This window comes from Acomys russatus, chromosome 10 (assembly GCF_903995435.1).
Source record: "Acomys russatus chromosome 10, mAcoRus1.1, whole genome shotgun sequence".
In the NCBI taxonomy this organism is placed as follows: domain Eukaryota; kingdom Metazoa; phylum Chordata; class Mammalia; order Rodentia; family Muridae; genus Acomys; species Acomys russatus.
This window is the reverse complement of record NC_067146.1, coordinates 58,367,897-58,391,667: the sequence shown is the minus strand read 5'-3', so window position 1 is coordinate 58,391,667 and position 23,771 is coordinate 58,367,897. Positions and strand designations below refer to the sequence as shown.

At 39.2% G+C, this 23,771-nt stretch overlaps 1 non-coding gene across 1 annotated transcript; it reads right to left on the bottom strand.

The window, feature by feature from the left end:
* Window positions 1-9,846: 9,846 nt before the first annotated feature.
* Window positions 9,847-9,913, bottom strand: LOC127194979 (small nucleolar RNA SNORD31). The gene has a single exon (XR_007831349.1). It is a non-coding gene; the product is annotated as a small nucleolar RNA SNORD31 (small nucleolar RNA).
* Window positions 9,914-23,771: the final 13,858 nt, after the last annotated feature.

Here is a 23,771-nt window from a genome sequence, read left to right as displayed (position 1 = left end):
TCCCTTGCACATCTTGTAGGCAGAGTGAATTTTGAGTCAAAGTTTTGTGGGTGAGTTGGTGTTCCCCTCCTACTACTAGGAGTCCTGTCTAGTTAGAGGGTGTTGTCTTCATTCTCCATGGCCCCTGCTACTAGGAGTCTCTGCTAGAGTTGTTCTCATATCCCACTGGGAGCACACTTTGACTTAGGTCACCAGCTGGTCACAGAGATGCTCCCACCACAGTTTCTGTCTTCTGTACAGTCATTTTGTCCACCAGCCCCCACTCTTCTCAAGTCTCATCTACCCCTTCATATCTCTTTGTGTATCCTCTCCTACCTTGTAACCTTTCTTCAACCATTACCCTATTTCCCCTTCCAACTGAGGTTTAATCATCCTCCCTTGGATGTTCCTTGTTATTTAACTTTTTAAGGGTCTGTGCATTGTAGTATGTTATCCTGCACTAAATGGCTAAACTCCATTTATAAGTGAGTACATACCATGTGTCTTTCTGGGTCTGGATTACTTTACTTGGGATGATGTTTTCTAGTTCCATCCATTTGCCTCAAATTTTCATGATTTCTTTGTTTTCAATAGCTGCGTAGTATTTCATTGTATAAATATGCCAGAGTTTCTTTTCCCATTCTTCCATTGAAGGACATCTAGGTTCTTTCCAGATTCTGACTATTATGAATAAAACTGTTATCAACATAGTTGAGCAAGTGTCCTTGTTGTATGGCAGAGTGTATTTTCAGTATATACCCAGGACTGGTATAGCTGGATCTTGAGATAGAGGTATTCCCAATTTTCTGACAAAGGGCCAGATTGATTTCCAGAATGGTTGTTTTCACTCCCACCAGCAATGGTAGTGTGTTCCCCTTTCTCCACACCCTCACCAGCATGTGCCGTAACTTGAGATTTTTACCTTAACCATTCTGATGGGGGTAATAAGATGGAATCTCAGAGTTGTTTTGAATTGCATTTCCCTGATGACTAACAACATTGAGAATTTCTTTACATACTTCTTGGCCATTTGAGATTTCTCTGTTGAGAATTCTCTACTTAGCTCTGTATCCCATTTTTTAATTGGTTTATTTTGTTTGTTGGTGTTTAATGGTTTGAGTTCTCTATATACTTTGGATATTAGTCCTTTGTTAGATGTTGGTAAAGATCTTTTCCCAGTCTATGGACTGTTATTTCCTTCTATTGACTGTGTCTCAGGCCTTACAGAAGCTTTTCAGTTTCAAGATGCCCCATTTATGAATTGTTGATCTTAGAACCTGAGCTGTTGGTGTTCTGTTCAGGAAGTTGTCTCCTGTGCCAACGAGGCTCTTTCCCACTTTCTCTTCTAACAGATTTAGTGTATCTGGTGTTAGGCTAAGGTCTTTGATCCATGTGGACTTGAGTTTTGCTCATAATGGTAAATATGATTCTGTTTGCATTTTTCTACATGTAGACATCCAGTTAGACCAGAACCATTTGTTGAAGATGTCATCTTTTTTCCATTGTATGGTTTTGGCTCCTTTGTCAAAATTTAAGTGTCCATAGGTGTGTGGATTTATTTCTGGGTCTTCAATTCAATTCCACTGAACCACTACTCTATTTATATGCCATTACCATGCAGTTTTTATTACTTTTCCTCTGTAGTATAGCTTGAAGTCAGGGATGGAGATACTTCCAGAAGATCTTTTATTGTATAGGACTGTTTTAGCTATTTGGGGTTCTTTGTTTTTCCATATGAAGTTATGTTTGTATTTTGAGGGGACTTGCATTGAATCTGTAGATTGCTTTTGGTAAAATGGCCATTTTTACTATGTTAATCTTCCTGATCCATGAGCATGAGATATCTTTCCATCTTCTGATATCATCTTCCATTTCCTTCTTCAGAGACTTGAAGTTTTTTTTCACACAAGTCTTTCACTTGCTTGATTAGAGTTACATCTAGATATTTTATATTACTTATGGCTATCATGAAGTATATAGTTTCCCAAATTTCTTTCTCAGCATGATTGTCATTTATATACAGGAAGGCTACAGGCATTTTGAGTTAATTTTGTATCCAGCCACTTTGTTGGAGGTGTTTATCAGTTGTAAGAGTTCTCTGATAGAATTTTTGGGATCACTTAATGTATACTATCATATTATCTGCAAATAGCACACTTTGACTTCTTCCTTTCTGATATGGATCCCCTTAATCTCCTTTTGTTGTCTTATTGTTGTTGCTATAACTTCAAGTATTATATTGAAGAGATATAAAGAGATATGAAGTCTCTCTTATCCTTAACCTTTTCTTATTCCTGATTTTAGTGGAAATGATTTGAGTTTTTCTCCATTTAATTTGATGTTAGCTATCAGCTTGCTGTATATAGCCTTTATTATGTTTAAGTATGTGCTTTGTACCTCTGATCTCTCCAAGACTTTTATCATGAAGGGGTGCTGTATATTTGTCAAAGGTATTTTCTTCATCTAATGATATGATCATGTGATTTTTTTTCTTCCAGCTTGTTTATATGGCGAATTGCATTGATGGATTTTCGTATGTTGAACCATCCTTGCATCACTGGGATGAAACCTACTTGTTCATGGTGGATGATATATTTGATGTACTCTTGGATTCAGTTGCAATTATTTTACTGAACATTTTTGCATCAATGTTCATGAGTCAACTTGGTCTGAAATTATCTTTCTTTATTGATTATTTGTGTGGTTTGGGTATCAGGGTGACTGTGACTTCATAGGGTGGGTTGTGTAATGTTCCTTCTGTTTTCATATGATGGAATAGTTTGAGGAGTATTGGTATTAGCTCTTCTTTGAAAGTCTGGTAGAATTCTTTGCTAAACCCATCCTGCCCTGGGCTTTTTTTTTTTTTTTAGTTGAGAGACTATTGATGGCTGCTTCTATTTCCTTAGCAGTTATAGAACAATTATAGAAATAGTTTAAACAAAACAGTTTACGTGATATTGATTTAACTTTGGTTAAGTGAACTATATCCAGAAAAGCATCCATTCCATTTAGACTTTCCAATTTTGTGGAGTACATGCTTTTGAAGTAAGAACTAATGATTTTTTTTTATTTCCTTACTATCTGTTGTTGTGTCTCTCTTTCATTTCTGATTTTATTAAATTAGATATTCTCCCTTTGCCTTTGAGTTAGTTTGGCTAAGGGTTAGTCTAGTTTGTTGATTTTCTCAAAGAACCAGCTCTTGATTTTCTTGATTCTTTGTATTGTTCTCTTTGTTTCTAATTTATTGATTTCAGCCCTGAGTTTGATGATTTCCTTCTGTTTACTCCTCTTTGTTGTATTTGCTTCTTTTTGTTCTGGTATTTTTGGTTGTTCTGTTAAGTTGCTAGTATGAAGGTGCTTAGTGTTATGAACTTCCTTCTTAGCACTGGTTTCATTGTTTCTCATAAGTTTTGCCTTAATTTTTATTGAATTCTAGAAAGTCTTTAATTCTTTTCTTTATTTTGTCCTTGACCAGTGGTCATTGAGTAGGAAGTTGTTTAGTTTCCATGAATTTGTTGGCTTTCTGTTGTTTCTGATCTTGTTGAGCTCCCACTTTAATCCATATGGTCTGATAAGATGTAAGGGGTTACTACAATCTTATTGTATCTGTTGGGGTTTGCTTTGTGACTAAGTACAAGGTCAATTTTGGAGGTTCAGTGGGGTGCTCAGAAAAAGGTATATTCTTTTGTGTTTGGGGAGAAATGCTCTGTAGATAACTGCTAGGTAAATTTGATTCGTGATATCTAGTAGTTTCATTATATCTCCATTTAGTTTCTGTCTCGGTGATCTGTCTGGTGAGACTGGGGTGTTGAAATCTCCCACTATTAGTGTGTGGGGTTTGATATGTGATTTAAGCTTAGTAATGTTTCTTTTACGAACATGGGTGCCCTTGCATTTGGGGCATAGATATTCAGAATTGAAACATCATCTTGGTGGATTTTTCCTTTGATGAGTATGAAATGTCCCTCCCCATCTCTTTTGTTTAGTTTTGTTTGAAAGTCTATTTTGTTAGATACTAGAATGGCTACTCCACCTTGTTTCTTGGGTCAGTTTGTTTGGAATACCTTTTTCTAGCCTTTTACTTTCAGGTAATGTCTATCTTTATTGCTGAGATATGTTTCTTGTGTGGAGCAGAAAGATGAGTCCCTTTTTCTCATCCATTCTGTTAGCTTCTGCCTTTTTATTTGGCAGTTGAAGCCCTTGATGTTGGGAGATATTAATGACAAGTGTTTGTTAGCTCATGTTATTTGATGGTGGTAGTGGTATAGTGTGTGAATGTGCTTCCTTTCTTTTGATTTTGTGGATGTGGGCTTATTATGTATGTGGTTTTCTAGGTGTAGCTATCCTCTTTGGGTTGAAGTTTTCCTTCTAGTATCTTCTGTGGGGCTGAATTTGTGGCTAAGTACTGTTTAAACTTGGTTTTATTATGGAATGTCTTGTTTTCTCCATCTATGGTGATTGAAATTTTTGCTGAATATAGTAGTCTGGGTTGACCTCTGTGGTCTCTTAATGTCTGCATGACTTCTGTCCAGGCCCTTCAGGCTTTGATAATCTTGTTGAGAAGTAATGTGTAATTCTCATATGTTTGTCTTTATATGTGACTAGCCCTTTTTCCATTGCATCTTTTAATGATCACTTTTTGTTGTTGTTGTTGTTCTGTACATTTAGTGTTTTTATGATTACGGAGGGAGGCAGATTTTCTTTTCTGACCCAATCTATTGGAGTTCTGTAAGCTTCCTGTATTTTTATAGGTATCTCTTTCTTTGGATTGGGGACATTTTCTTCTATGATTTTGTTGAAAATATTTTCTGGGTCTTGGAGATGGAAGTCTTCTTATCTTATTTCTATTATTCTTAGGTTTTGTCTTTTCACAGTATCCAAGATTTCTTGTATGTTTTATGTCAGGAACTTTTTAGTTTTAATATTTTCTTTGACTCATGTATTGATGACTTCAACCATATCATCCACACTTGAGATTTTCTCTTCCATCTCTTGTATTCTGTTGACACTACTTGTGTCTGCACTTCCTGTTCTCTTCCCTCAGTTTTCCATCTCCAGGATTGACTCATATTGTAGAGTATTATTATTATTGTTATTATTATTATTGTTATTATTATTATTGTTATTATTATTATTATATTTTTAGGTTTTGAACAGTTTTATTCATTTCTTTCTCTCCCTTAATTATATTTTCCTGTAATTCTTTAAAGGATTTATTTAATTCTTTCATCTGTTTGAATATATTTTCCTGTATTTCTTTCAGGGATTTATTTTCCTCCTTTAAGGCCTCTATCATTTTCATAACCTCAGATTTAAAATCTTTTTCTTAAGCTTTTGGTATGATAGTACCTCCAGGGCTTTCTCTGGTAGGACTACTCATTTCAGGTGGTGTCATATGTCCCTGAGGTTTGTTGTTTGTGTTCTTATGCTAGCCTCTAGCCATCTGGTTGTCTGTGGTGTTATTAGGCTTAATGATCTCTGTCTGTGTCCCAGGCTGGCCAGGCAGGTAGGTAGCAGGAAAAAAAGAGCTCCAAACCAAACACTTCTCAGGTGGCCCTTGGGATGGAGTACAGTGGGGGTTGGGCTCTGCTGGGCTCACGCTCTGTGCCCCAATGGGCCAGGCAGGTGAGGAGTGCACAGAAGAATCTGCAAGCTGAACCCTGCTCAGGTGCCCCACCGGCCTCCTCGAGATGACAGACAATGTGGGTTGAGGCCCGTGCCCAGCTCACCTCTGCTGGTTTTGGTATCCCTCTCTGGTTTTTATATTCTTGATACTGACTTTCAGTACAGTGACTAATCACTGTCCATGGTTCTCTAGATCTGGTGAGTCAGATTCTTTTTTCAGATCCATCTCTTCAGCTCTTGTGATATCTCCACTCTCTCCTGCATACTACCTGAGATACTCTACTTCAACATGTTATAATGATTTTGAAAACCAGTTTGACATTCTTATATTATTAGCTGTTCGAGAGTCACTAGTATGCCAAAGAACCCATTATGTCTCTTAAAAAGTCAGTCTTCACTCCTTCCATGAGAATGTCATCCTCTCAGTGTAGGAATATGACATATGTCTCCTGCTCTGAACGCATTCTTAGATGATGTTAATGATGATCAAGTGAGTCATTGGAATGATCTCTCTGCTGGATTTGTCAATCAGCCTAAAAGGAAAATGTATATTGGACCAGACCAAAGAGTCATTCATAGTTGAGCAGAATGAAAGCAGACAGGAAATATTCCCTAGGTACCAGACTAGAATATACCAAAGGTTGAGACATGACTTGTGACTGATTCAAATGCACAAGAGACAGCAAAATTGGTCAACAAGAATTAACACATGGTAAGATATAAAAAGATCACAAAAAGAGCTGAGATTAGATAAAAAGACATGAGGTATGGGAAAATGGAAGCTTCATACAATTTTTAGCAAAGATGTGTAATAGTAAATATGTATTTATAATGATATAAAATTAGTATATATTAAATATATATATATATGACAATATGCATGGGGAGAAAATTGGCACAATCAAAATTCTGAAGGCAAATATATCAGTGTACATATTATGGCAATAATTTTGATGAAGTGTTGAAGACATGTACTGTTCTGATGGCATTGTAAGGGAGGCAAGTGGTAGGAATCAACAATTAAACTGAAGAGCCACCAGGCCTGTGGTCCAGGCTACTGAGAAGCAGCACTACCTCACACATAGATAGTGAGGAGCTAATACAGGAGACCAGAGAAGGCACAAGAGCCTGCTCCACACCATGGGGGTATGCAATCAGCCATGATTCATATCAAACTACCTTAGCTTAGCCTCTCAGAACATCTCCATGCACCTCAAATGACTGGATCACCATTTGCTAATATGCTTATAAAACATTAAATATTTAATTTAACATGATAGTAATATTTTTATGTTAACCTTAACAGTCTTGTTAATACTGTTATAACAGTAGTGTTAGAATTTGTATTGGTTTATGTAACAAAAGTAACAAGTGCTTACAAGGAATAGATGGTACCTGGATTAGGGGACATGTGCTTAAAATCAAATGCTTAGCAGATGGAGACAGAAAGATCATGAGCTCAATGCAAGGCAAAAAGGAATATAAGATGAAAAATAATCAGTATCCCATAAAAATATACCTAGCAAGCATTCTCTCATTGAATGTACTGTCTTTAGTGTGTTCGCTTGTTTTCTTTTGAACAGGTCTCACTACATAGTCCACTACAATGAAACTCCCAACCCTTTCGAAAGCTGAGGAAGTTTTCTTGCCTTCTAACTTCACATTGACTCAAGACTGACACAGTATTTGTTCTTGCAATTTTCGAATAGGGTTTTTTCTTCCCTAGCTTTTAGAGTGGCCAGGAATTGAGGAAATGTAACAAAATACATTATTTGAAACCAAATTCAAAAGAAATTCTCTGAGATTTCATTTATTTTCTTTAATAACTCTAGTCTTGGAAAATAGCAGGTTCTATGGTAAACCTTTCTTTACAGCAGAAAACTATTTTCTGTCTATAAATGGTGATGTATTTCTAGAGAGGAAAGGATGACTCGCCATTATCTCCATAGGATTAGAAATACTGCAAGACGTAAAATTTAAGCTGTCAGGATCTGTCATGATTTTAAAGTACAATAGCATAGCCTTGCTTTTCTAGTCTTGCTTCTGACAATAAATGTAATACTTATTTTGAAAAGTTATATATACCTTTACTTCTCTCTGGGAAGTCAGCTGTGTGGGGTGAAAAGAACCTGGCATGTTGGAAATGAGATTGAAAGCACATTTGTCAACAACCAGTGTGTTGATCTTGGGAAGGTCATATCATCTGTCTATGCTTTCAAGTTTCCTTCTTATTTAGCCAAACCATTACTCACACAGAAAACTAGAAACAAATCAAAGCAGAGGGAACACTCCTAAGCAAAGAGTGAAAAGAACTGTCTCCACATAAAGCAAAGTCATCTTCCCATCACAAAAGGCTGTTCGAATGGCACACGGTGCCTTCATGACCCAGGAAGAAAGGTAAATAGTGGATATCTTTATGTTATTCAGCATTCAGAAATGCTCAGAAGCAACTTTAAATGATAAGTAAGGAGTAAATTGCTTCAGGACAAACAATTTAACATCAGAAAATAGAAAAGATAATTATAGGAAATCCTGCAGGATGCCTACGTATGCTTTGATAATGAAGAGCAATGGACTTATGTTATGTCTCCCTTTCCCCTGAGTCTCGCCCATTTACTCTTCTTGCTCCCATCTCAACCCTTGACTTATTTTTATTTTTAATTGTTCAGATATGGGGAAATATGCTCCTGAGTGCAGGTGTCTTCAAAGGCCAACGGTATCTTATCAGTATTAGAGTCATAGGCACTTCTGAGCTGCTTCTTGTGGATGCTGGGAGCCCAACTTAGGGCCTCTGCAAGTGTGGCATGTGATCGTAACCACTGAGCCATCTATTCAGTCCCTCTGCCCTGTCACCCCACACACCTTCTCTTAAAGAATCACATGACTGACTTTTGAGTTATTCGGTGCTTTTCCATGGGTTGAAGAGGACACCATGCTAGAACATGCTAAAGACTGAGAAGACAAAGAGGAAGAAAAATGAGCCATTATAAATTAGTTATTATGGTTTCCTGAATGTGGTGAGCAACAACAAAAAACAAAGGCAAGAGATAAAATCCTTAGAATATAAAAATGCTCTTCTGCCCTCTGCAAATGGAAATCAATGCTATTAATTATTCCTGCATTCTAAAAGGAAGCCAAATTATGTCAGGAAAGAGGAGATCCTCTATTCTCAGTATATGCTTCTAAAGAAACAACATGTGTTTACTGAGCATGTGTTGGCACCTAGAGCTATACTTGGCACTGCTGAGGGAAAATTAAGATGCAATGGGTCTCTTTCCTCAAAAACTTCCATTTAAATCAAGAGACTGTCTATAAAGACTGTCTGTAAAACTTGTTCTGGGCTCAAAGAGTGCTTGCTTCCACTGAGGTTGATCAGCAAAGTGGAGACTGCAGTATAGCCAGACCACTGGATAATTCATATATACATTTGATTTCCCAAAGCAGCAGAAGAAAGAATAATTTCCTCCACTGCAGACCTACCAGATAGTCAATAATGACTAAGACGGTGAAGGTGCATTTAAGAATTAAGACAAGGATTCCCATAAATGAAGCTGGCTCAGAAAACTACCATTAGACATCTTATCGGTTGTACAAGTTTGCAATCCCACAAGCAATGGAGGTGTGTTCCTCTTTCTCCACATCCTCACCAGCATGTGTTGTCACTTGAGTTTCTGATCTTAGCCATTTTGATGGGTGAAAGATGGAATCGCAGAGTCCTTTTGATTTGCATTTCCCTGATGACTAGGGACGTTGAACATTTCTTTAAGTGTTTCTCAGCCGTTCAATATTCCTCTGCTGATAATTCTATGTTTAGCTCTGATCCCCATTTCTTAGTTGGTTTATTTGATTTTGTTGTGTTTAGTTTCTTGAGTTCTTTATATATTTTGGATATTAGCCCTTTGTCAGATGTAGGGTTGGTGAAGATCTTCTCTCAGTCTGTAGGCTGTCATTTTGTTCTGTTGACAGTGTTCTTTGCCTTACAGAAGCTTTTCAGTTTCATGAGGTCCCATTTATTAATTGTTGATCTTAGAGCCTGAGTTGTCAGTGTTCTGTTCAGGAAGTTGTTCAAGCATGTTCCCCGCTTTTTCTTCTAACAGATTTAGTGTGTCTTGTTTTATCTGGAGGTCTTTAATGCAGTTGGACTTGAGTTCTGTTGGATCTATTTGCATTTTTCTTTTCTTTTCTTTTCTTTTTTTTTTTTTTTTTTTTACCTTTTTTCTTTTTTTTTTTTTTACTTTTTTTTACAACTCAGTAAATACCTTTCTTCACAGCTATCAGACTGGGGTGGTATTCAACTCATCATGGTGATCTATTTGCACTTTTCAACATGTTTTCTACATTTAACATCCAGTTAGACCAGCACCATTTGTTGAAGATGCTATCTTTTTTCCATTGTTTGGATTTGGCTTCTTTGTCAAAAATCAGGTGTCCATGGGTGTGTGGATATATTTATGTGTCTTCAATTCAATTCCATTGATCAACCAGCCTACTTATATGCCAGTACCAATCTCAGAAATATGGGAATAGTTCTACCTCAATTCTCAGCCATACCAGTCCTGGACATATACCAGAAAGATGCTCCACCACACAACAAGGACATTTGTTCAATTATGTTCATAGCAGCCTTATTCATAACAGCCATCTGGAAACAAAATAGGTGTCCCTCAACAGAAAAATGCATAAAGAAACTGTGTTGCATTTACACAATGGAATACTAGGCAGTTATTAAAAACAAGGATACCTTGAAATTTGCAGGCAAATGGATCTAGAAATGAACATCCTGAGAAATATAATCCAGACCCAGAAAGACACACATGGTATATACTAACTTATAAATGAATATTAGCTCAACATTGATGTCCTATGAGAGTCTCCTCTCAGTGGGGGATCGGAACAGATGCTGAGAATCCCTGCTGGACTCCAGGTGAGCATGGTATGGAAGAATAAGGGGATAGGAGGACCCAGAGGGTCCAGGAGCCCCACAAGAAGACCATCAAGGCTGGCACATCTGGACCCATGGGGGCCCTGCATAAACTGTTGCACCAACCAATGCCAATGCATGCAGTAAACCTAGATCCCCTGTTCAGATCTAGCCAATGGACAGTTCATTCTACATGTTGTGAAGAGAGTGGGGACTTCATCCAAGATGAACTCTGGTACCCACCCAATTTGCTCACTTCCCCTTGGTGGGGAGGCCCAGCCAGCACACAGACAACAGGCTACGTTGATAGGCTGTGGTCATATGGTGGGGGGAGGAGATCCCCTCTGTCAGAGGTCTATGGGAGGGGAATAGGGCAAAAGAGGGAGAGAGGATGGTGGGGGGGGGCAGGAAGATACTAGTGAGGGGTTAACAATCAAGATATAATATGAATACATTATAATAATAATTTTTTAAAAGAAGTCTTACTGTGCCATTGTTCACAAGCAATGTTATTGGAGTACCAAAAAAATTTAGATAGATGATAGGTAGATAGATAGACAGATAGATAGATAGATAGATAGATAGATAGATAGATAGATAGATAGATATTTTATAGGTTTCCAAAAAAATAAAACTGACTTTACCAATGAAGAAAACATTTATAGTCTAAAATCTGTTAGTATTAGCTTATAAGGCTAAGGAGCGGTTCTTCAGCCCTACTTATTATGGAATCTGTGACTTGATGATTAATATCTGTGCTGGCTGGTTTTATGTCAAATTGACACAAGTCAGAGTCCTCTGGTAAAAAGGCACCTCAGTTGAGGAAATGACACCACCAAAGTGTGAACAAGCCTGTGGCTCATTCTTTATTTATGGTTGATGTTGAAGGGCCCACCTCACTGAGGACACTGTAGCCCTTGGACTGCTGGTCTGGGAAGCTATAAGAAAAAAATAAAAGACTTGTTAGCCTGTGACCATAAAGTGGGGGAAGAGATCCCCCTCGGACATGGACCTAAGGGAGGGTAATAGGGTGGGTGTGGGAGGGTAGGAAGAACGGAAGGATATGAGTGAAGGGAGAACAATTGAGTTGTAATCTGAACAAATTTTTAAAAAAAGAAAGAAAGCAGGCTGAGCAAGCTGTGAGAAGCAGAACAGTACTCCTTCATGGACAGTTCCTGCCTCCTGGTTCCTGACATGAGTTCCTGTCTGACTTCCCTAAGTGATGGACTAAAACCTGATGGTGCTAAGCTGGAATAAACCCTTTCTTCCCTAAACTGCTTTTGGTCATCGTGTCTTACCACAGTAGTGAAAACCTAAGACACTTCTTGTCTCACTAGCTATAGTAGTCCACGTATGTCATTCCAACACAGAGAAAGCTGCGGGCGGCATGAGAATAATGAGTTTGAGGCCATCTTTGTCAATGCATTGAAATACCAACTCAAAAAAAAAAAAAGATAAGAAGGAAGGAAGAAAGAACGAGAAAGAAAGGAAAAAGGAATGATCCTTGCATACTCATCCGAGCATACATCTAGGCTATTTCAACAACAAGAACAAAAAAATCAGCTGTATTAGATTTTAGTCAGTTCCTATTCATGGAAGTAAAGCATGTGACTCAAACATGTTACAAGTATATGAAAAGTCATATAATATCAAAGTATTGTCATATTTTAAATTTACTGAAGCACATGGTAGCATCCAGTAAGGGTGTGCTTAAACTATCTTAGGACTGCCTCCTAACAGTGCTAACAGGGGCACCACATTTGCTTTTCAAAATTGGGTCAAGAAGTTACCTAAAAAAAATTCTTAATGATTTCTAAATTGCTCTTCTCAGTGGTGATTACACGTTGTCCTGTACATGCAGTTAGGTAAGTGTATAATTATGACAGATTAACAATGTATTATCATTTTTATCATCTGTTCTTTATTCTTTTAGATCCTCTACAGAATCAATAGCTTTATATCTTTGAAGCTAAAATAAATTTCATTTACATTAATGAAGATTTTTAATTAGTTAATAGAAAATAATCCTAGGCATTTAATTAGTCTCCACAATTGTTTACACAGTTCTGTTCCTTGATATCAGCATGTGTAGTATAAAATGAAATTCAAAAGAAGAGGCCAGTGTTGTTCTTTCTTCTTTTCTATATCCTTTTAAATACACGTTATAGTCTACAAAACTCACATTTGGCCATTGATGTTTTGTTGTTGTTGTTGTTGTTGTTGTTGTTGTTGTTGTTGTTGTGAACGTTAATTCCCAGTAGTGGTAAAGTGTTACCGTTAGTTGGAGGAGGCCAATGCAGGCATAAGTATGAAACAAACAGGTACTATACTGTATTTCGAGGTGATTAGTATTTTCAGAGATGTGGATTTGTAAGAATGCAGCAAAGGCACTTGCTTCCATCTGAATTGCTTGTCTTCCTTAGCCTGGCACTCTGGGATACAGGTTAAAAGACCGGAGGACCAGAAGGTGGTGGTGCATGCCTTTAATCCCAGTACTTGAGAGGCAGAGGAAGGTGGATCACTGTGAGTTCAAGGCCAGCCTGGTCTACAAAGTGAATCCAGGACAGCCAAGGCTACACAGAGAAACCCTGTCTCAAAAAAACAAACAACAACAACAAAAAAAATCAATATATCCAAGGATGAAAGCTTTTGTTGCAGCTATTATTTCATTTGCTTTTGTTTCTTAGCAGGTAAATTACCTCTAAGTTGTTGGGTACTAGTTCTAAGTTTAAAGACTTTGTATAATATGTGTGTGTGTGTGTGTGTGTGTGTGTGTGTGTGTGTGTGTGTGTGTGTGTGCGTGTGTGTGTGTGTGTGTGTGTGTGTGTATGAAGAAATGTTCAATACAGATAAACAATATATGGTTATTTTTGTCATGGAATATGTCAAACATGATGCATTTAAGTTGCAGAATATTAAATTTCTATTTTGTCATACACACTAATAAGATGAAAAATAATTTCGTTAAAAACAATACATTTGTTTTTAAATTGTATTGAATTTTATTGTCCGTTATGAATGCCTGAAAATTTGAGACACATCAAAAATTATAGTATTAATGTAGTATCCTTTGATCAGGGCTCTATGAACAGTGGTTCTCAACCTTCCTAATGCCGCAACCCTTTCTGTAGTTCTTCATGTTGTGGTGACCTCCAAGCAATAAAACTATTTTTATTGCTACTTCATAACTATAATTTTGCTACTGTTATGAATTGTAATGTAAGTATCTGATATGCGGGATATCTGGTATGTGACCACTGTGAAAAGCGCAGTCAACCCAAAAGGGGATGTGACCCACAGGTTGAAAACCGCTGTTGTAGAAGCTCATGAAAGACAGCGATTCCTCTGACCTGAGTGAAAACCTAGGATCCCAAGCCACCCAAAACATGCGTTAATGTGATGAGGCAGATCAACCACCTGGCTAAGAGACCCCACTTCAGGAAGACAGGATCACCCCTAGCTGGGAAGACCCAACTTAAGCCACGCTAGTAAAGCAGAATGATTGTCTATCCCTTTAATGAAACAGATACTTTCCTTCCCAGGATTCCCAGGGTTTTCTCCCTGAAGTGCAATGCCTACCAACTGCCAGAGGCCCTGTCAGGTCTGCCCACCTTTCCCAGTGCTGACTCAGAAATTCGTCATTTTCCCCTGTTCTCTCTGCCCCATACTTTATGGAGCTGCCAGGACCCCAAGTGTACTTTCCCTGGTTCTCTGGTCTTCCTTGCCTTTTCTCTGAAGCTGCTGCTACAGGCTTTGCTACAGCTCCCTGTCCCTCATATGGCTGACCTCTGTGCCTATTTAAATGGCCTCCTCCCTCCTCCCACATCCCTCCCTTGCTCTCTTCCCTTCCCTTCCTCTCCTCTTGTCTCTTATTGGATGGTATCCCATAAGGGTAGTCTCTCTTTTCTTAAGTAGATCCTCCAATATTTATTTCTTTATATATCCATAGCTTTAGTTAAAATTACCTGCAACTCAAATCATTATTTCGTTCATCATACAAAGGAATCAATATCTTCTTTTTTTTTTTTTTTTTCAGAGTGAAGTGGTAAGTTTTATAGGACAACCTTGTACAGACTCTTGATGATATGGCCAAAATAAGGAGAACCTGCCAGGCATGATGGCATGTGCTTGTAGTGCCTACACTCGGGAGCCACGCCTGGATTATACAGTGAATTTGGAAGATGGAGGTTTAGCTCAGTGGTAGAGGATTTATCTAGAAAGCACAAAACCCTGGGTTTACAGCCGAGCATTACACAACAAGCTCACTGACTATTAGAACAAGCTAAGCTAAATAAAAAAAACCTTGCCTTAAAAGTCAAACAAAATGAAATAAAGAAATCTTCAAATAATTAAGTAATGTTCAGGTCATATACTAAAATAAATGAATTTGTTAATGTCAATTTTATAAGAATGGAATAATTTTAAAATCAGAATGGAAATACATATGCTATTTAACAATCTTCTGCCATGAGGCAAACTGTTAGAAACATAAAATTCATACTACAGTTTGGGTGTTTTCTCAATGTTCACTCAGGTCTAAACTATCATAGTATGTCTGTTCTCTGAAACAGTGTCCCTGAAGATGTTTTTAATGACAGGCAAGGAAAGGTATGCTGAAGACAAAGCATACGCACCTGGGAGCTCAAGGTAAACTCTCAGCAAATCTGCCACTCTGGGGGTTAGGAAGATGACTCCATGGTTGAGATCACAAGATCTTCTTACAGAGGACCTGGGTTTGGTACCCAGCACCCACATTCCAGCCCACAACTGTGTTAACTCCAGTCCCAGCGCCTTTTATGTGGTGGTGAATGTTATGCTCAGAAGACAATTTGCTGTGTTGAAATGACTTGTAAAAACAAAATTGCTTTTAGCTTGTAAGCCCTGAGGAAGTTTGCTCTATCCTGAATGTACCCTGTCAGCTAACTTGCCCAGGGCGACAACTGCCAAGTATAGCTGGGCTACTCTTAAAAACTGCTGATTGTGGGCTGGAGAGATGGCTCAGAGACTAAGAGCACAGCCTGCTCTTCCAAAGGTCCTGAGTTGAATTCCCAGCAATCACATGATGGCTCACAACCATCTATAATGAGATCTGGTGCCCTCTTCTGGTGTACATGCAGGCAAAATACTGTGTATATATGATAAATAAATAAATCGAGAGAGAGAGAGAGAGAGAGAAAGAGAAACTGCTGATTGTTGGAAAGTCTTTCAGTGCCTCAGCTAGTCTTACCAGATGATGGGTCATATGGTTAACAAGCTATCTGCTAAGTTCTACTTTTGTATGAAATACTTGCCTGCTGAGATCTGCTGGACATTTGTTACAACATCAAGCTTTGCCTACACCTGAAGTTAACTTGGCTTCCCAAAAGTATAACTTTGTCGGGTTTGCCTTTAAAATCTGTTCCTTATTTATTTATTTACTTATTTATTTATTTGTTTGGTCAAAAGAATGCGATCTGAATTGTACTTCTGACCTGAATGAACACATTGCATTTTAAATTGCCCCAAAGGTTATTGCTTCTTCAGTAAGAGCTAATACAAACAAGCCTTGCCGTTGCCTGCACAGGAAACCTCCCCTCAAAGATTGTCTATTCCACAAACTTCACAGAACATGGTATACCTAAAGTGATTAAGAAGGTGAGAGCCACAACTGTCCACAAATGAGCTGTGTATTTGTATGTCTCAGAAGCCTCTCCTTCAGTGGATGAGGCCTACAGCTTCTGGCTAAGCCTTCCTGTTACACAGCTCTGGACATGCCTTATGCATTGTCTGCTTCCAACCCATTAACAACCGATTATGCTGAGACATTTTTACCCTAAAGATGTGTCTATCCTTGAGCTTACGCTTTAGCTGGTACAAAAGTCAGATGGTAACAATGTATCCGTATGGATCAGCTACCAATGCAGGATGAGTGTATTTTCTAATAGATTCACTTGTGAGGGGTAGAGATACAGTTCAATAGTGAATGTTTAATATGGGCCCTGAACTCAATTCTAATCATGACAAAGAAAGGAAGAAAAGAAAGAGAGAAGAGAGGGTGGCAAGGAAAGAAAAGAGAGAAATGTGTACATCACATGTTCAAGAATATTTTTGAAACTTTTCCAGTGATAGATTCACTGACTACCTACTCAGAGTCATCCTTAGTTCCCTGCTCTTTACTGGATAATCTGAATTACTAAAAAAGTATTTCACAGGTACCTGATCCATTATGTGGCCTGAGAGTCTTCCAACTCACCCAAGCAAATACATGTTTTTTAACCAAAGCAACCAACTTTATGCACTGCATTTTTTCTATCTTTACATATTTAGAATGGCTCTCTTTTTCATTTCATAGCATCAAGCTAAGCAAAGGTAGGGTAGGCAGATACTCATAAGCATAAGCATATTCTTCAAGTTGTTAAAAAATAATGGTCTAAAAGTAGTTGTCATGGCCTAATACTTCTCTTTTCACATATATGTCACCCGCAGTACTCACAACTAAAGGGCATTATGGAGAGGCTGGGACAAAGTGGCTGTCTTCAGGGCCTTATCTTGAACATTTCAAAGTTCTGAGCATCACTCTCTGCAATAAGAATAAGTCACTGCCTTTCTTCATTTATTGACTTTTTTTTTAAACAAGGAAAAATGGACAGGAAGGATTTAATAGACTATAGAAGAAGATCAGATAATCATAGGATTCTAATGCTTGGTTTCTAGTACTCCATTCTATAGCAAGTCACATTCTGCTTGTAAGCATTGTACAGGTGAAAAAAACAACTGGAATGAGGTTAAGGTCATGTTATGGCCAAGCCCGAATCAAGCAATGCAGTGAGGATGGGCGTGTGCCTTATTGCACCAATATGCTTCTCTTCAGTGGAAATTTTGGTGGAGTTTATCATCCTTCACCTTTCAAATAGAAGGATTCTGAGACATTGTGATCAAACATCTAGGTCTAAATCCTAACTGAGTAAACTTAATAGAAACGACCATCGACATTATCAACCTTTGCATGCTGTTCATCTATTAAATGGTACTGCCGCCAAGCACCACCATGCAAGTTTTCACATGCTGCCATGGCAATCAATTCCAGACCTCTAGCAAGTGAGAATGAATTTGAAGAGTCGTGTTAATTTAATTATTTTCTTCTCTACTGAAACTAGCAACAAGGTCACCAGTTGGCATCCTTTCAAGTTAGCACTTAAAATAGCTCTTGATAATAGCAAGAGATTCTGTCATCATTTTCACAGGGACAAGCTTATTGATGGTTCCAGCTCCAGTCATTTGCACATTGTATCCCTACCACAGAGCAGTGAATCGCTTGCACAGTCTGATTTGATAGACGGAGGAACACAGCCATGTCCTTAGGCCACCTGAAGTAGGTTTCCCTTTCAAAATCAAAAACAAAAAGAGCTCATGCTACACAGATATATTTACATGTTTTCCTTTTACCCATGGAAAAATATAATTTTTTCATATAGGAAGTTTAAAAATAGTATTTGCTAGATGTGTATGCACTGTCACATTTCCTGAGAAGCTTGGATTTCTGTATCATTTGTATATTATGTTGTATTATTTTTCCTACTCTATTAGGAATATAGTTTTAATTATTCAGTTTCCATAGCTAATGTTCTACCATGCAATGTTATGAAAAAATGGTAATTAACAGCAAGAATGGAGAATCATTCAGTTCCCACATTCCCTGGTAAAGTATGGAAACACTGGACCCCTATGCCTAGAGTTCAGCTTTGAAATCCACATCTGCCCTTCTATTCTAGCCAAATCTTTGGACCTCTTTGGATCTGAGTTCAAATGGTAAGATAAGTTTACCTTTCACTTAAACCTGTGAACCAATGAGATATTAGAAGACATACCATACAAATGAGGTGTCATATAGTCATTTTCCTCAAAGACTTAGTTCTAAAGAGGCAATTAAGAACTTAATAAACATCAGTTATTGTCTTATTTAGGGTTTCATTGCTGTGAAGAGACACCATGACCATGCCAACTCTTATAAAGAAAAACATTTAATTTGGGCTAGCTTACAGCTTCAAAGGTTGAGTCCATTGTCTTCAGGGCTGGAAGCATAGCAGTACACAGACAGACATGGTGCTGGAGAGGTAGCTGACAGTTCTATATCTTTACCTGACCCACAAACAGCAGCAGGAGACTGACTCACACTGGACAGGCTTGTGCATCCAAGACCACAGTTATTAATAGAACCACAAAGTTCTATTATGTAGATATGTAGAAATGTAACATCAGCAGAAACAGAAAGTTGGCCTTTAGGGAAAATGAAGACAACAAAATGAGGAATAGGCTGATGGTAGATAGAAAAGAAAGATACATTTGAAAGATGACATAGAGATAAAGCAATAAAGCTGCCATCAGCAGCTCCTACTGAAGACTAAATTGAGTCTTAAGTTTGCTGAAAAACTGAACAGCTTAAAAACTGGTGCTCAGGCTAAGGTGACTGAGAACAATGACATAGCTGGCAGCCGTATTGGCAGATGTGTGTCCTTCCAGACTTGACCACTATGTGTTAGGCTCTGCTTTTCTCTCATCCCACCATCACAGACTAATTGAGACTGCCTTTCAGTCGGGCAGCCCATTTCTTCCAGAATGAAGGCCTAAGAGAAAGCAAAGCAGAAGGGGCAAGGCTCTTATAACCTAGCCTCTGAGCCTCACGTGCCCATTTCTGCCATATTCTAGGAAAAGATTCTTCAGCTCAGCACCCAGAGACATTACCTCTGCAGTCGCAAGAGGTTTTTTTTCTTCATTTTATTATTTTATTCATATTACATCTCGATTGTTAGCCCTTCCCCTGTTTCCTCCCATTCTTCTCTCCCTCCCACTTCCCCCCTTGTCCCCTCCCCTATGTCTGTGATTGAGGGAGACCTCCCCCCCCCCATATATGCTCTTAGAATATCGAGTCTCTTCTTGGTAACTTGCTATCCTTCCTCTGAGTGCCGCCAGGCATCCCTGAGTTTCAGATAGTTGGTGGACGTAGTGTAAAACCAACACAGGAAATCAGTTGCAGCTACATTGATGCTCATCATTTTGAAATTAAGCAGTCTAGGAGTCTGGATCAGGTTCATTTTCCCTGTTAGTTAAAGAATTAAAAAGCAGGAAAAAAATCCAAAAGCACAAAAAGTAGCAGCAGGAAAATCTCACACATGACAGACGGAATCAATAGCTGAATAAAGCTGTTTATTGGAGGTGAGGGAATGCCAGGCTTGTACCAGAACCATGGAGAAAGACCCTCTGCCAAGGACAGGGAGGATAGACGTGGGAAACAGGAAATCTTCTCTCTTCGCAAGGCCTGGGGCTTTTAAGTCTCTAAAATGTCTTCCTCCCTACCTTAGGGTTCGCCAGTGTGAAGACAGGATGGTTGACTGGTCCCAACTGTTGTGTGATATGTCCTGATCCACCCTTACACTTCCTGAGCCAGTCTGTCAGCAGGAGCCTACTGATGGGAGGAAAGCGTTGCAGGCTTTGGTCCACTGAGTAAGAAGCTGGCCATCTTGGAAATTCACCACGTTTATTACGTAGCCATGGCTCCTCCCCCTGTTTGTCTACCTATCAGGAAATGTCTAACTCCTGGTCTCTCAAATGCAAAAGCTAACATTATCAGGTAGACACCTGAGGTCTACAGCATAGATCTATGGATTTGCTACAGGCCACCCACTTGATGCTTCCAAGCAAGTATTGGAACAGGCATCAAATGACACCTTGGTTTTGCTTTGTAAACCTGACAACCAGTAAAGACAGAAAATAAATAGCTCAACTAAACATGGCTTGAGAATAACCATTTCTGGAATTAATTGCATAGCAACAGTGGATGAGAAACTAAATAACTGAAAAACATTTAAAAAAATGGATTAAGAAAAAAAAAGGAACAAGACCGTGCATACTGTTTAGAAGGAATAAATAACAAGGAAACTATCAGAAAAGATACCAAGAAAACAAAGAAGGGCTCATATAGCAGAAAATAGGTAGGACCCAAAGACAATGGGCTATTTCCCCCGAGCAATGTGGTATGTCATCTATAATGGTACTGTTAATCCCACAGACCTGAAAGAAAAGACCACCAACCCAAATTATGGCCAAATAAAAGAAGGCTTTATTTGTGTACAGGAGAGCCAGTCCTCCTCGGCTGTTGTTCCCAAAGGTGGGGTTCAGGAAATTAGCTGAGAGCCAACTTCTCAAGCCCTGTTTTACAGGACAAAACCATAGGTGGAGGATTTGCATGTAAGAAGGAAGACCAGGCACCTAAGGAACATATTACAGTAAACAGAAACGTAACCCTGTAAGCAAATGGCTTCTGATCTACAGATGGAGCCAGAATGGCCCATCAGAACCACATATGCAGGGTCTAGAGGTCAGAGCAGGTCATTTCATGTAATGTACATTTGGGGGGGGGGGCTGGGGTCTTTTTCTTTTTCTTTTTTCTTTTTCCTTTGAAGATGAACAGAAGAGGATAAATAACAAAAGAGTCAGAAAATTGTTCAGAGATCTGCCCCAGGCAATTAAAATGCTCTCAACAGCACTACCCATGTGAAGATAGCGGTAACAGTGTTCTTAAAAAGAAATGTGTCTAAATTACTCAGAGACAGAACATTAATGACGAGTATTCCAATGTAAAGCAATGCATGAGATAAAGATGTGCAGACACACACACACACACACACACACACAAAATTGTCAGAAACAGTCCATCTGTGGGGAAACCTAACGCCAATGAAGAAACTCTGCCGCAGCTGCATCGTGCTTGTAAGGACCAAGAATGCTCTTGTAAAGACCACTTCAAAAGTGCAGTAGCTGGGTAAAGAAGGTCTGTGGAAGCATACCTTCCTCTTTCTGTTTCCAGACAAAAACCACACCTATGTGGAAGATTCTAACAAGACTGTCAGCTCTACATACAAAACTACAATTATTTTGGACCATCTACAGACCCCTCGTTACTCATTTATTGACTCCCTTCTATATTGGACCTTACATCCCTTGAACACTCTGGTTTAGAATATAGTCCTTTTTTAGAGTCATTTTACTTCATTTGTGTGTGTGTGTGTGTGTGTGAGAGAGAGAGAGAGAGAGAGAGAGAGAGAGAGAGAGAGAGAGACAGAGACAGAGAGAGAGAGACAGAGACAGAGACAGACAGAGACAGACAGAGACAGAGACAGAGACAGACAGACAGACAGACATAGACAGAGAGAGAGACTGAAAGCGACAGGGAAAGACAGAGAGAGACAGAGGCACAGAGAGAATGCATGGCCACAGAAGCCAGAAAAGGGCATCAGTTCCAATGGAGCTGGAGTCACAGGTGTTAGTGAGCTCCCCAATTTAGGTGCAGAGATCTAAACTCCAGCCTCCAATAGAGCAGGAGATGCTCTAAAACCTGCAAGAAGAAAGTCCCACCCCCAACCCAATCCCGCCATGAGGGTCTGAGCTCTCCTCAGAGACCCCACCATGGCATTAATAATGTTTCTAATAAATCTCTTATCCACTTCAGTAAGCCCCCTCTTGAATCCCAAACCAAAAACCTTTGATGTGTGAGCATACACATACATAAATGGGAAGTCATTAAGACCTCATTTTCCTCAGACGAGACTTAAATGAAAAACCGTCTCTGCAACAGGGAACAGAGGCCACCTAGGCCCACCCTCCCAAGGACTCCTGAAACGGTCACAGCTAGGTGTACATGTGTTCTCCCTTTGTCTTAGGCCACCAGTGATGACAACAGGAGGTAGAAATTGGCTAGACAGTTTGGGGTAAAAAGACCCTAAAGCAAAGTGACCAGATTTTTTTCTTGGCTAAGAGCCAGAGACAAAGTCTTCTTTGGGCCTGTCTATACCCTAGTCCTAGCTGGAGGCCAGAGACTGGCAACATCAGCAAGGAGGTCTGGTTTATCTCTTTATCTTTTTCTTTTCCTCTAAAGGAGAAATTCTTCCCGGGAAGCTATGCTGAGACTGTGAAGAAAGCGGAGAAAACCCTGGACACTGGAACGGAAGTGGACTGAGCAGTTTACTCCACCAGCTTCTCCCATCTCCTGCAGCCTCATTAACCCCGAGGCAGTGATGCTCTGTGCTCCTCCACTCCGGGAGACCCTCTGGCTCGAAAGGGGCTCTGCCTTCTTTTTCTCCTAAGCTCCATATCATAAAATACCTCTTTCTAAAGCTTACCCTATGTATGTTAGATTGGGACTGCCGAAGGTGACAAGAAAATAAAAGAAAGCTGACATATTCAGATGAAGAACTGTTCCTTTAACCACAACCTAAGGTGTTTTCATCTCCCTAACAAATTGGGCAAGTTGGCCTTTTTGTGGATTAGAGACTGTGTACACATTGTGTGTGTGTGTGTGTGTGTGTGTGTGTGTGTGTGTGTGTGTGTGTGTGTAATAGGATGAAAAGGGTAAAACATTGAGTACAGAAGATTCCATTTTCAGGCACATCCTCCAAGGTCTGGAATCGGTAGATACTAGCAGGTTTGGTCTGTGATCTGCTTCTCAGTGTTGGGTAATAGCCTCCAGTCATGAGAAATTGAGTCAGACTATTGAGCAATAATACCTAGCCTGATCCTTCTGCTCCACCTACAGAAAATGAAGAGTGGAAGGGGGTTTTGTTTGTTTTCTCGCTTGCATGTTTTGTTCCTTTGTTTGCTTGTTTTCAAGACAGGGTTTCTCTGTGTAGGCTTGGGTATCCTGGACTCACTTTGTAGACTAGGCTGGCCTCGAACTCACAGGGATTCACCTGCCTCTGCCTCCCTGAGTGCTAGGCTCAAAATGGAATCCGATACCTGGCTATGCCTGAGTATTGAAAACCCCAGTGGCTTTGGTATGTGGATCTCCTTGTCAGAAGTTTCCATGGGTGTTATTAACCAATTTTCCTGTCAAGAGCTACTCAGTCCACCTGAAGCCTTCATGTAATTAACTCTTCATGTCAGACCTTAAAGACAGATAAAAAAAAAAAAAAAGAAGAGGAGTGATGCATTCCCTCATTTTGAACTTCCTTCAGAAGGGACACGATGGAAGAGATGGCAAGGCTCTGTCCCCAGGATCTATGGAGTCATACACAGGTTGGGTTGACTTTCTATAGCAGAAGGAAAGTTTTGACTTGATCATATGTAGGAGATCATAGGATTGCTGTCATCTACTTCTAGAGAAAACTCTGAAAAATAATTGTTAGAGAGATGAAAACAGATGATTTGGTTACAGAGTGAAACTGAGTTTGCCCAGTATTGGGCATGGGGTGAGTAGAAGCAGAAGACAGACACA